Genomic DNA, 14,259 nt, shown 5'->3' on the forward strand with positions numbered 1-14,259 from the left:
ACTGTTGCAGGTGACTCAACTAAGGGCAAACGGAGTCTGCTTTAAGTTGCTCCTTGGAACTGAATCAGTGCCCAGCTGCTCTGGGAGCAGATCCTCAGAATCTAACCCTCAGTGTAAATGTCTGCCTTGTATTGCATGAGATCAGAAGAGGCAGAGTGGAAATTGTTCCGATCTCACGCTGATATACACCAGGAATAACTGCACTGAAGCCAATAGTTACACAGGTGCAAAACTGGTGTGACAAACTGAAGTGGCAGATTTCAGCCACACCATCGGGGGCTCATTCACCTGCACATCTACCAATGTGATAAACGCCATCATGTGCCAGCAATGCCCCTCTGCCATGTACATTGGTCAAACTGGACAGTCTCTACACAAAAGAATAAATGGACACAAATCTGACATCAGGAATCATAACATTCAAAAACCAGTAGGAGAACACATCAGTCTCTCTGGTCACTCAATAACAGACCTCAAAGTGGCAATTCTTCAACAAAAAAACTTGAAAAACAGATTCCAATGTGAAGTTGCAGAACTAGAATTAATTTGCAAACTAGATACCATCAGATTAGGCCTGAATAAAGACTAGGAGTGGTTGGGTCATTACAAAACCTAAACTTAATTTCCTCAATACTAATTTCTCCCTACTGTTACTCACACCTTCTTGTCAACTATTTGTAATGGGCCACTCTCTTACCACTTCAAAAGTTATTTCTCCTCCCTTGGTATCCTGCTGCTAATTAATTTATCTCATTAGACTGACTTAACACTTGGTAAAGCACCCCATATCCTTTCATGTATTTATACCTACTCCTGTATCTTTTACTTCATACATCTGATGCAGTGGGTTCTAGCCCACGAAAGCTTATGCACAAATAAATTTGTTAGTCTCTAAGGTGCCACAAGGACCCTCATTTTTTTTTAATAGCAGAGAAAGAGTTGAATGGCCACATATCTTGGGGCTTGGAAAAGCCCCTGTCTCTCACCAGCTTTAATGGAGTTACAACTGAGGGGAAGAAAAGACTTTGGTGTCCAACGAGCCCCTTTGACTACACTGCCGATTTCCAATTCTCTGCTCCCTGTTGGTCTTAGCTCTTGGGTAAGATGGTGAGATATAGAAATAGCTACTTCTACCTTTTCAGCTTCCATGGTAAGGGGAAGCCCTGCTGGTAGGCTTTCCCCAGAAACGGTTTCCATTTCTCCCCAACTAGCTCTCTATGGAAGCCATTGGGGCTGAGTGAAATCAGGAGTGGGCTCTGCAAAGCTGGGTGGTGGAAGGATGGCTTTGTGATTAAGACACTAGACCAAGCCTTAGGAGTCCTGTATTCAATTCCCTGCTCTGATACTCCACAGAATTATTTGGTGACCTTGAGTAAGTCACTTCAGTTCTCATTTGAGAAATGAGGATAATACTCTTCTCAGGCTGTTGTGAGGACAGCTGACAAACACTAATGAAATTATACTATGGTGATGAGGTCCATAGACATAGTTGGATTTGCAAGTTGCTGGAAAGTCTGACTAAGTATGTATATATCTGCAGCCAGGAGCCCCTGAAGAGTCCAATTCATTCTGCATCTCTCCTCACCACCCTTCAAATTTTAAAAGTATTTTCTGCCTGTATCTAATAGGAGGGAATAGAGAGGAGGGTGGAGAGAAAAGGAATAGAGGGGTAGCTAGATATGCCCTCACTCGGTGGCATGGAGAAAGTCTTTATAAAGTTTTCAAAGCTAGGAGGTTTCCGAACTTTGCAAAAAGAAGTAAATTACACTTCTGCATTGCAATTATACCAGTTATATGCATGACAGGATATTTTTTTTACCAGACAGTATTTTTATAATGCCCACCTAGCTATAGCTATATAGGTCTGAGTACTGCAAGCAGAGGGGTGTAGCATCAACACAGAAGTGCAGTAATAAATTAGTCATGTTTGAAACCACCTATGGATAAATGAAATTACCGACCGGCAGTGGTTGCCTGACCTGTATCCATCAAAATGTCAAATCAGATATTGGTAGACAGTAGGTAGGCACTCTAGAAAGAATGGGGCACACATTAATCTCTGACACTACTCCATGCTGTTTCAGGTAATTGTGACATAGTATGACTTACAGGTCTATACATGTGACCAGAAAAAAGGAGCAATAGATTGAAAAAAGCACCCTCTCTTTGTTTGTTTTTAGAGCTAATATTCTGCTTGCTGCAAATGAACCATCCTGATTTTGTATTGTATGAGTTCGGGCTAATCCAGTACATTTTTATAAAAGACTTCTTACTATGAAATGTTACTAAATATCCCTTATGAAAAAGTCCTATAGAATTTAATTGACAACAGTAAGGTTTTATACAGAATTTTTAGTCATCCTACGAAATTAAGAGGGAATTATATCCCTTCTATAAAATTATAAAGGCGTGTTTGGAAATCTACTGAAACAATCTTATTCTGTAAATACATTCTATAGGATTTTTCAGAAATTTCTACAGTACACTATTACATTTTAGAGTATTATATTGGTTTAATCCCTATCATATTATGAAGGATTTTTCCTATATGATTATTACTAATAGGAAATATTAATATCTCTGTGCAAGCAAATGTAGCTCTCTCCCTACTCTGAAAAGAATATTCACACACCTTATACAGTCCAATTTAACCACTTTCTAGAGTTTCTCTTTTTTGGTAATTCAAATATCAACCATTAGACATGACATTTAGCTTCAGCTTTCTCCCCAAGTATAACAACAATAATAATACCAGTTGTTATATAGCTCTTTTCATCAGTAGATCTCCCAGTGCTTTTTTCACAAAGGAGGTTAGTATTACTATTCCCAGTTTACAGCTAGGAAAACTAAAACACAGAGAGTTGAAGTGACTTGCCCAAGTAAACTCAACAGGCTAATAGCAGAAGTGGGAATAGAACCTAAGGGTTCTGAAGCCAAACACAGAACTCTATCCAGTAAACCACACTGCCTCCTTGTTGGAATGGTTTTCCCCAACCACCTGTTTGTTCTACATCCCTGTTCCATTTATCCTTTGAAATAATATAACATTCACAAGGTTCTTTCATCCCTAGTTTTAACATTTGAATTCTTAAACCATCTGGGTTTATTGGTGCTGAAGTTCTAGTTTCCAAGTTACCAATTTAGCATCAGTGAGTCAATGCTCATGGAAATCATCAAGAATCATTCTATCTACTTCAATGGGCACTGGAGCAGTGCCCCAGACCCTTATCCTCTTAGGTCCCATTCCTGAGAACACCCTCTTAGGTCCCATTCCTGAAAACATGAATAACTATGTGAGAAGGACAAAGGATTATTCACATACTTAAAAGTTATTCATTGGTTAAGGGTTTGCAGGAACAGGGACTTAAATGGTATTTTGGAGCATGGGGTTTACAGAGGTGAGAGAATAACATTCATACCTTTGCATCTGCATATCTTTATTTATGAGACAAGGTGGCTGAAGTTATATCTTTTATTGGATCGACTTCTACTGGTGAGAGAGACAAATTTGAAATGCATAAAGTTTTAATGGAGTGCTATAGAATTCATTGAAAAATCCTATAGAATGTATTTACAGAATAAAATCCTTTCAACAGATTTTTGAACCATCCTATATAATTTTATAGCAGGGATATAATCCTTCCTCAATTCTATAGGATGGCTAAAACATTATATATAAAGCCTTACTGTGACCAAATAAATTTTGTAGGACTTTTCCAGAAGGAATATTTAGTAACATATCATAGTATGAAGCCTATTTAAAAACAAAAACAAAACACCACTGGACGAGTCCAAATTAAATTCTAGTTCCATAGGAAATCGGAATGGTTCATTTGGCAGCAAGCTTGGAAGTCTGTCTCTCTGACCAACAGAAGTTGTTCCAATGAAAGATATTACCTCATCCACATTGTCTTTCTAATATCCTGGAACCAACACGTCTATAACACTACATATATCTTTATTTATGGCATGTCCGTCTTCTTTATCTTAGACAGTCTTCAAATTTAGCTCCCTTTAAAGTGGATTGTAAAAGCTTTCCACTTCTGAAAGCTTTCTGCATGGCACATTGGTTTGATTTTATGCTTCTATGTTTTATTGTGTTTTATATAACAGAGCCAAGAACATGGCTGATGAATAGGCACCTAAGAAATAAAATTAATATTAGTTCAACCAAGTCTTTTATGATTAATTCTTGTTTAAAAATACATCATCCATAAAAATAAATCTTTAGTAAATGTAGCTCAATAAAGGTATCATATAAGACAAACTATTTTATAAATGTTACTCTACAACATTTTTTAAACACTGTTCATTCTGTGTCAGCAATTTTCAGGGACAAATAGCCATGGACATAATTTAGGTCATTTAAAAGCTGACCAAATAGTAAATTAAAAAAAATGTTATTTGCAAATATTTTTGTGAGTATAGTTTGCTGTAATTTGCAGTGGAGAATTATTTATTTTTTTACCCGATATTCATGAATAAGTTTGTGAATCCCAAAAGTTTCATGAATTTTAGCATGACTCATGCTTCATCTGAAAGTTTGCACCTGATGTTCATTAGTCACTACTGATTATTCTCCTTTGCTTAAGAAGTTTAGGCATCTATTCAGCGAGGAAAAGCAATACCATCAGACTTAGCTGATTTACTATATGCTGTGAATACCAAAGAGCAAATAATGCATAGATGAAGCAAGCAGTTTACAAATAAGCCATAGTGAAAAGTATTCTTTCATACTACTGGGTGAACCATTATGAATGTCAAAAAATGTAGGAAAAAAGTCAAAACCAGTCCACGAAAGATTCACTAACCAGAGGGCAGTCTAAATTCATAACGGATAGTATACATAATAAATAGTTCAAGAACTTCTAGTTATTTTTGACTCCAAGTACCTGTAGATATAGTGAGATGCATAGACATCATAGTTCAAGGCAACCTGTGCCTCTCACTGGACACTTACAGAAGTTATTAAGTTTACTGCTTCCAAACAGACAGAGCACATGTCAGCCTGTAAGGTTAGCCAAAGACCCACACTTCATTTCAATGTAACAGCACTGAGATGGTATTATAATAAAACAATATAAGTTTATTACCAAAGAATATAGGTTTAAGAGATTTCTAACAAGAGCGAAAGAGGTACAAAGGTTACAAACAAAACAAGGGAAGCACATTTTCTATAATTAAAACTTAACTTCAGCACGTGATAATCTTTGTCTAAGCAGGTTTCTCACCTATAGTCATCTTAGATTCAAGAGGTCTAGCCTTTTGTGGCCCTCAGGTGATGGATGCCAAATGGCTTTCTGTTCCTGCTTATGTTTCCCAACATCCATTGTCTGTTTCAAGAGCCAGGAAGGTTTCCTGAGGGTACAGACTCCATCCCCTGTCATGATCGTTAAGTGATCATCTACCCCTTTTGCAAGTTTGGTGGTTTGTTTACTTTTTATGTAAATGTAAATCCACTGTTTCTGGTCTTGCCTTGCTTTAATTTACACTGGAGACACAGTCAATCAGGCAAAACAACATTCTGTATCTAGGAGAGGCTGGGCTTATGCACTGCTTGTTAAACACATCTTAAGAACATTTTTCCAGAACATATCTATAATTCTTTATATACCTCCCGCACATACATCACACAATAATATTAACGATCAGCATGTTATCAGTTTGCATATGATACCTTACATGACACCTTTTAAATACAGATTATGACAACAGTTTATTGGAGCAATGAGTGTATCAGTCCTGAAGTGAATTATAGAATTGTGTGCTCTCTGCAAGTGGGCATTGAGGGCCTCCCTGGGTCATAATTACATGAGAGAAAGACTCTCAAAATCTTAGCACCTCTTGATGGTTTATTTGGATAAGCTTTTATTACTCTTGCCAATGACTTTTCAAAGACACTGGACAGTGCTATCTCCTCCTTTCTCAAGGCTGATAAAGTACTCTAGAGCAGTCTTAAACTACCTATCACACATTAAAAACAAACTTATCATCTGGCATTCTTTTAATGAAATGAGCCTGTGAAAGTTACATTTTGTCTCCAGCAAGGTTATGCATCTAACGAGTCTCTGCTGCATTCACTTCTGTTGAGAATAAGTACTTTTCATAGATCAATATTTCTGCCCATTTGCCTTGTTGAACAGATACCAGAGCATGTGTAAAATCGACCCAGCAGATATGACTTTCCAGCCTACCAAACCATTACATGAGCTGAGAAACATCTAATTGGGCCAACCATCCATATAGCTCCAAGGCATTCCATTAAATTCTGTACTTCAGCTTGCTCACCAGGGGTTTATGATACCCCAGGCTGCAGAGTGGTAATATGTGTTGTGGTTTTTCCAATTTATGCTGATACTGTGAAAGATGGGCATACTTTAGCTATTGGATTTTTCTCCTCTTGTCCATTATGGTGTATTAATCTAGCTGAGAATGACCGAGTTATGCCTTGCTCATTGAATTCTATTGGCAGCTCCCAGCCATCCTGCGGAGAGACCCATAATGTACACTAAACCTTCGCTGCTGTTTGGCACCTTTGTGTCCTTGTCTGGCCTGCTTCCTTATGTAGATGTTGTTGTCAGCTTTCCTGATGGAGTCAGAGAGGCTATTTAATTTCCCTGTGTAAGGAAGAGAGAATTCCATTAGTGTTCGTAGCCTGTCAGTGAAGATTGTGTCACTATCTAGTGTGAACTACAAGTGTGACAGATTGCTGAGCAGAACCTGAGGCAGTTAAGAGATTGCAGGTAGATAGAGTTATGTGTCTCTTATAGACCTCATTGCTTACAGAAAGCTTCCTTTGTTCAGGAAAAAAAAAAAACCCAAAACCTGATACTACTTCAGGGAAATCCTCAGACTTCTAGGAAAAGTTTATGGTGAGATATAGGACAAATACAGACCTATTGTTTTAAAATTCCTCCAGTCCAGTAGGGAGATTTTCTATTCTATCGAGTTACTGTATAAATCAGACTCTCTTCTTCCATATGTGGAATTTCACACTTCAGAACAATACCTAATTGTAGGATATATTCTGATAGCCTTACTCCATTAGTGGTTCCCCATTCATTTCAAAGGGAGTACTCCCAGAATAAAGTATTATTCAGTGGAATTAAGATATGCAGAATCTTTTCATATGCAAGGCAGGAATTAGTCTCTGTTGTATTAGTTTCAGTGGAATAAATGGGCCCAGAGAATTAAACATGTTAACATGACCCTGCCACAGTATAGCATTAATAGTTTAAAACAAGGTTTAGGGTTCCAAGTGCAGAGACCTTGGTCTGCTTAGTTCCATGGCAAACACAGCATTAAAAATTATTTTAATCTTTTATTAAAGATACAGAAAAAGAAGGGGAAAATAGCAGTGCCAGGGTATATTCTGGGGTCCCAGGAGATGTTAGGAGTGGCAGCCATAAGGATGAAGCTTGCTTCTTTCAGTTCACTCATCTCTCATTCAGTGACTGTTGTCAAAAAACTTAACACCCTTCCCCTGCCCTCCCCCCAAGTATTTTCTTTTAAGAACCCCAAAAGTGATGGGTGGAACAGACTATCCCCTCATCAGTTTGTCTATCAGTTTGGCCTAATTTTTAACATACCAATTTTGGTGAATTAATTTCTGGTCCTACACTTTTCTTGTTTACCAGGCATAATTTTAATACTATCTTTAAGTTATATTAGTAGGCCATTCAATTTTTATTTTATTTTCTCCCGCTTTTGCACCTTTTTCCATTGACATTTATTGTTACAAGTTATTGTGACATTTCATGGACTTCCAGTCACTTCTTACAGTTAAGCTTAAAATTAGAGTATGCTGAATTATCACAACACATATGATAGATGCAACAACTGTATTTCTATATTGATCCAGATTTGCAAACTCTATGTGTTTATGGAGTGGAATGCTGATGTCTAAGGCCAAAAGGGCTTTAATAAAATGCACATGCACTAACTGTACCTAAAACATCTACATATGCATATGCAAACTGATATTTGAGCATGTAAAATAGATAGCTGCCCCTGCCAGTGGACCCTTAGACATTGTTTAAACTAGGATTTGAAAGTATTAGCTAATACATGTTAATAGCCTAGTGTACACAAGATAATATGTCTTTGATATGTGCTAAAGTAGAGTTAAAGCTTGGGGTCTTTTAGGACACACTGCTTTGTTTACACTAAACAGTTAACTCATTAGCTAACACCTTCCAAATCCTATTCTAGACATGGTTTTACGCAAACAATTACCCATTTTACACATACACCCACACAAAGTTTTGCAGCCAGACTAGATTCAAGCATATTTCTACATTATGGATGGCATTGGACTAATGCAACTGAGCAACTCCATGATATATTTTACTGAAAAAACAAGACTATGGCACAAAGTACACTTCTTTTGATACTTCATTCCTGAGTAAATTCTCATGATGGAAACACTCTGGCTAAATCTATTTTCAGAAACTATTCAACAGAACACTTTTGTTCAACAAAAGAAGCTCCTTTATGATGATCCAAATTTGCCTAACAGCAGGTGTTTCAATTTAGTGTCAATACATAACTTAATGCACACAAGATTCCTTTTCAGTGTTTTTTCTTTACTCACATTTCTCATTTGGCTATCCATTTTCTTACTGTTCAGACAAGTTCTTCATCTTCACCCACATCCAAGTCATAGGTTTACCAAGGTTAATTGCTTTAGTCTTCTCCATGACTTCAGAAATGTTCAGTTCAATCACAAAAGTATGTATTTTCCAACAAAAACAAGACTAGCTTCTCCAGCCTCTCTTTGAATCTAAACCTTCATTATCTCCTTGCTCCTATTACTCGAAGGGGGATTACATTCTTATGTTATAGTCATTTCTACATGAAACACTGTATGGAGATTATAGCATACTGATTGTCAGAGTAAGGGCATGTCTACACTAGAAACAACTACAGATTTAGTGCTATAGTGTACACATTTACCATAGCGATGGAAGCGGGTTTTCCATTACTATAATAAATTCACTTCTCTGAGAGACTGTAACTAGGTTGATGGAAGAATTCTTCCACTGACCTAGCAGTGTCTATAAAGGGGGCTTAGACTGGCTTAATTACATCACAGAGGGCATGAAATTTTTCACTGCTCTGAACAAAGTAGTTAAACCGACCTACCTTTCTAGTGCAGACCAGCCCAAAGTGAGGTGAAGTCTAACCACAGTTATGCTTGTTAATCACCTCGTCCTTGTAATTTTGTGGAGTATTGTTCTAGCAATATGTCACCAAAACACTGCTACCTCAGACAAATCTCCTCGTTCTCCAATCATTTCATCATTCAGTTCAAAATTGCTCTTATTTTTGAAGAGTTATCCCAGACAACCTCATGGACCTAAACTTTTTCTACTCCTTTTCCAGCTTCTTCTGCTCACCTAATGTTAGCATCCTGTCTCTTCCCACAGTTTCACCACTACTGCTATGACAGCCTTCTGCTTTGCCATCTGAAGCAGTCGTTCTGTTTCTCTCCATTTCACTGATTCTCTCATTATTTAAGATGACATACTAATATGTATTAAGTTTCCATATACAAAGTTACCATCCACATAATGTTTTCAATCATATAATGATAATGATTGTGTTAGTGTAAGGAAAACAAAATCAAGAAACCAAGAACCAAAGTTAAGCGTCCTTGAGAGAGCCTAGTGTGTGGCCCTCCTCCATTAAAGTCTGCCGCAATATTCAGAACAAAAATAGCTTCTGCACTCTGTGCACAGGAAAGGGTCTTAGAAATTTAAAGAGACAGCACATAGAAAGCCAAAGATATCACAACAACAACAACAAGGAGTCCGGTGGCACCTTAAAGACTAAAATATTTATTTGGGAATAAGGTTTTGTGGGTAAAAAACCCACTTCTTCAGATGCATCCAAATAAACCTGTTAGTCTTTAAGGTGGCACCAGACTCCTTGTTGTTTTTGTGGATACAGACTAACACGACTGCCCCCGATAGAAGACATCAGTTATATTCACCAAAATATACACAGTAAAAAAAATGGTCCTTTTATAGGAGTGTAGTATAGTGGTCTAGATGCATTTAGGTGTTCCTAAATTAATTAATTATAGTGGCAAATTTGGAGTCCTCTATGCTAAAGAAGAAAAGAAACAGGATATGTGTTTTGATAGATTTCACCTCGCTTATATGGGATACTGAGAAATTAAAAAGGAATGGATAGAAATAAGAATCCCAGTATACTAAATATATTATAAAGAGCAGCACTGATACTGTCTTTTCTGTCAGACAAATTACAGTCTACTCCTGCAGACCACTTAGTTCTTTTTGTTTTCTTTTTTTTTTTGTTAATGGGGAGGGTAAAAGTGGGGGTGACTTTTAGCCTTCAATCTTTCTGAATAATTTGCTTTTTACTCTTCGCTGCTCAACATCAGTGCAGTACAATTATGAAAATGTGAACATCACAAGGACACACAGCACACGAGCTGTCACAATGAGTTAAACTTGAGTGCCTGATTCCCTGAGCAACTACAGAAACAGAGAAAGAGAGAGAGAGAGATTTCATCAGGAATTCAGCTGTGACAATTTAGTGTGTGGGGGGGGAAGGATCAGGGGGATGGGAGATGTGGATCCATCAAGTTCAGACACGACCCTGGCCAACCTTCCACTTTCATTCAGGAGATAGAATCAAATCATAAATGGGCCTGTCAAGCTCATAATCAAATGCCCTCACCTAAGAGTAAACCCAGAACATACTTCAATTGGTCCCTATAGTTTGTTAAAACTTAATCCTAAGAGTTCTTCCCCCACCTGCCCCCCCCCCCAGTGCAAATGGTATAATTTACTTGTTAGAAAAGGCTATCAATCAAAGGAGGAGCAAGTTGTCTGGAGAATGGAACAGTTAATTATTTTGTTTTCAGACCATTAGCATATTTGAGGTGAGGCACACTGCAAGACTGCTGTAGCATCAGACTATGTTTATTCCTACTCCTTCATTGGTACATTTACCTGCTTATCCTTCCTTCCTTTTAGCAACAGGAGAGACAACCTTCCTAACTGCTAGAGCCTTTTAAAAGATGGGAAAGGGATTATGGGCTGCTGTCTAGTCAAAGGGACTGGGGTTGTTACATTTAATTGTTACTCATTTTTATAGTGCACAGGAATACGCTAGGCCCTTCACAGTACAAATAGAAATACACTGTCCCTGCACAAAAAGCTTAAGGCTAGATCCACAAATGGGACATAGCACCTATCTATAGAAATGCTAAGGCCATGGCTACACTGGCGCTTTACAGCGCTGCAACTTTCGCGCTCAGGGGTGTGAAAAAAACACCCCCCCTGAGAGCTGCAAGATACAGCGCTGTAAAGCCTCAGTGTAAACAGTGCTGCAGTGTTGGGAGCGCGGCTCTCAGCGCTGCAAGCTACACCCGTAGAGGCTCTCTCCCAGCACTGGCGCTGCGACCACACTCGAAACTTCAAAGCGCTGCCGCGGCAGCGCTTTGAAGTGCAAGTGTAGCCATACCCTTAAGTTTGCAGCAAGCTGAAGTGTAAATCCACCCTGCGCTGGCCTGCAGCACACAAAGTATCTGTGTGGATGGTGCTACTGAGCATTAAAAGTTCAGTAGTGTGCTCTGATTTACCCTGCTTTGAAACAGGAGTAGAGTAAAGCACATTAGGCAACTTCTAATGCATGCCAGCAGGTTCCACTCGGGAAGTTAGTGCACAGTAAGCTACTCCAGGGTAGATTTACACCCTAGCTTGCTGCAAAATAAGTGTAGATAAGCCCTTAGCTCAGTGTTGCAATGCCCAATTTTGGGGCAGCCTGCTGCTTAGTGGAATCCATAGCCCTGTGTTAGGTGCCCAGGCTTCTTATACAAAGCATGGGGTGAGCTAGGTACCTAAGAATGGGATTCACAAAAGCCAGCAAGTTCAATAGGGAGCTGCCTAAGCCAACAGAAAATGCCAAGGAGAGGGACCTAAGCTCTGCCCCTCAAAGGGACATAGACGCCTCACTCCATTCCAGAGGGAAGTGCCTATCTCCACTCAGGATTCACAGCTGTGAAGCCTCTTGTGACGTTAGGCACCTACACCCTCTTTCTAGCAGAAATCTGAGATGGAGTCGTCCCTTCCCACGTTCAACTCCCCACTCTACCTGAGAGAAGCATGAACTTGAACCCATGTTTCCTATATGAGAGCCCCTGTGCTGTGGGGTATTCTAGAGAATGGATTTATTTTCTCAATCACTCCAGCTGAAAGTGTTCCACTTTGCTTGAAATATTAAAATATCTTGGTCTAGAAACAGAGTCAGAATGACTTTATAGCCCACTGGTTGAGGAACTCCCTTGGGATGTAGAAGAGTTATGTTTAAGTCCCTTATTTAATGAGTATTTAATATTACACCAGAATAATTTCACTGATTTTGGGGGAGGCCAAAATGACTAGAAGGCTAACAAAAGAGCATGGTCTGTTGGCAGCACTTTCGTCACTCTGCCTTTTCTTTTGTTTGCAAACTGTCTTCATATAGTTCACAATTTCCCTAAATGTATCCATTATTCAAAATTATAGGACAAACATTTTTCTGCAAATAAATTCCTAAAAATCAATATCTGATCACAGAAAATAAAAAAGGGGCCTAATCTAATCTAATCTAATCAATGATTCACTGCAAATAGTTTGCCAAGTCCTGGTTATTTCAGCAGAGACCATATTTACACAGGCAATCTATCGGTTAAAGGATCCATATTCCCTTATGAATTCTATGAGCCATCCAGCGCCCAAAACAAAAATAAATCTTTTATAAACATGCCATTAAAATATGTAGTCATATGGTAAGCATCTTAGTAAAGCAAACTGAAATTTTATGTACTGTCTACTATTACAATTGCGCTTACAATATTTATCTTGACCTATACTGTAAAGAAACTTTATTTTACCTATAACAATTAAAATTCAGCCATAACTTTTGGATAAATGGTTACTAACTTCCTTAGTTTAATAATTCTCAGAATATCCCACTGTTACTTGAAGATATTTAAGAGGTGACAAAATGTCACATCAAAGCTTCCCAAAATAACAAGTAATCATGTTTAAAAAAGCCACAATACCCCATAAATTAACAGAGTTGGGTTTATTGAATTTTGCATTACCTTCTGAAACTAAAGTCTGCATCTGTTCCAAGAGTGCAAAAGCAAATGGCACAAGTAAGGGTGAAAATGGAAGGCAATAAAAGGTGGAAGAGGGGTGGGGGGGAGGAGAGGGAAAGAAAAAACACATTTCTTAACAAGTAAGCACATTATTATAAGAAAAAAATGAGCTGTCAATGAATAGAAATCAACTGATCCAATAATTCTGCTTAGATTCCAACCTACTGACCTGGTATTTGGTTATTTTGTAAAGAATGTGCCATTATGATGGTTCATGAAAATGCCTGGTAACTCACCATCACTGTTACAAGTATTTATTTGGTTTGGTTGTAGTATGTTTGTCTTCCTCTATTAAACCCCTATCAAGACAGGCAGATGGAAAGGAACAGAAAAAATCTTCAGTTATTTTCCAGCCAGTTACCACTGTTCAGAGAGATGCACAAACAGCTTGGGTGCATTGGCTAGAGAAGTTGAGTGTGAAATACTCTTTCATAGAAAAATGAGATGCTTACAAGTATGTATGAATTACCATTACATGTTGAGTACTAGTTTGGTGCATTTGTTGCAGCAGACACAATGATAATTAAATAGAGAACAAACCAAACCTTTAGTCTCTGCATTTCCTGACTGCCAAACGTAACTTCTATCAGATATGGTGTGCTAACACTACCCATTTTTGTGAATTGCAACTTTCATGTTATTCTTCTAGAACCTCTCTTTTAGGACAGATCGGTCCAATACAGACATACACTGCTGATGAATAGACGAGCCCCGTAGGGGTGTCCCAAATAAGACAAACACAGACAGTTGTTACTTCGCCATTTTACTTGGCTCACTGGACTTATATTCTTCTGAAGCTCAGACACAGTACACACATGCAACCAGAACTAACTGCATTTGTAGGTGACCTCTTCTGGATTTGGAAAGCCTCAGGTTTTAAAGAAAAGAAACTCATGCAGGAGTCTTCTCAAACTGGCTGCCAGTTCAAGACTCCTGGCTGTCCTAGAATATACTGCTTTCTTACCAGTAGAGGCAGCTATAGGAAAATCACATGTTTTAAAGAAACAGGACGAATACATCTAAACTTGAGTTTTTAGATGTTTTAACATGTGCTAATTACCCACATTAACTAACATGATTAT

Source organism: Gopherus evgoodei, chromosome 4 (assembly GCF_007399415.2).
Source record: "Gopherus evgoodei ecotype Sinaloan lineage chromosome 4, rGopEvg1_v1.p, whole genome shotgun sequence".
Lineage (NCBI taxonomy): Eukaryota > Metazoa > Chordata > Testudines > Testudinidae > Gopherus > Gopherus evgoodei.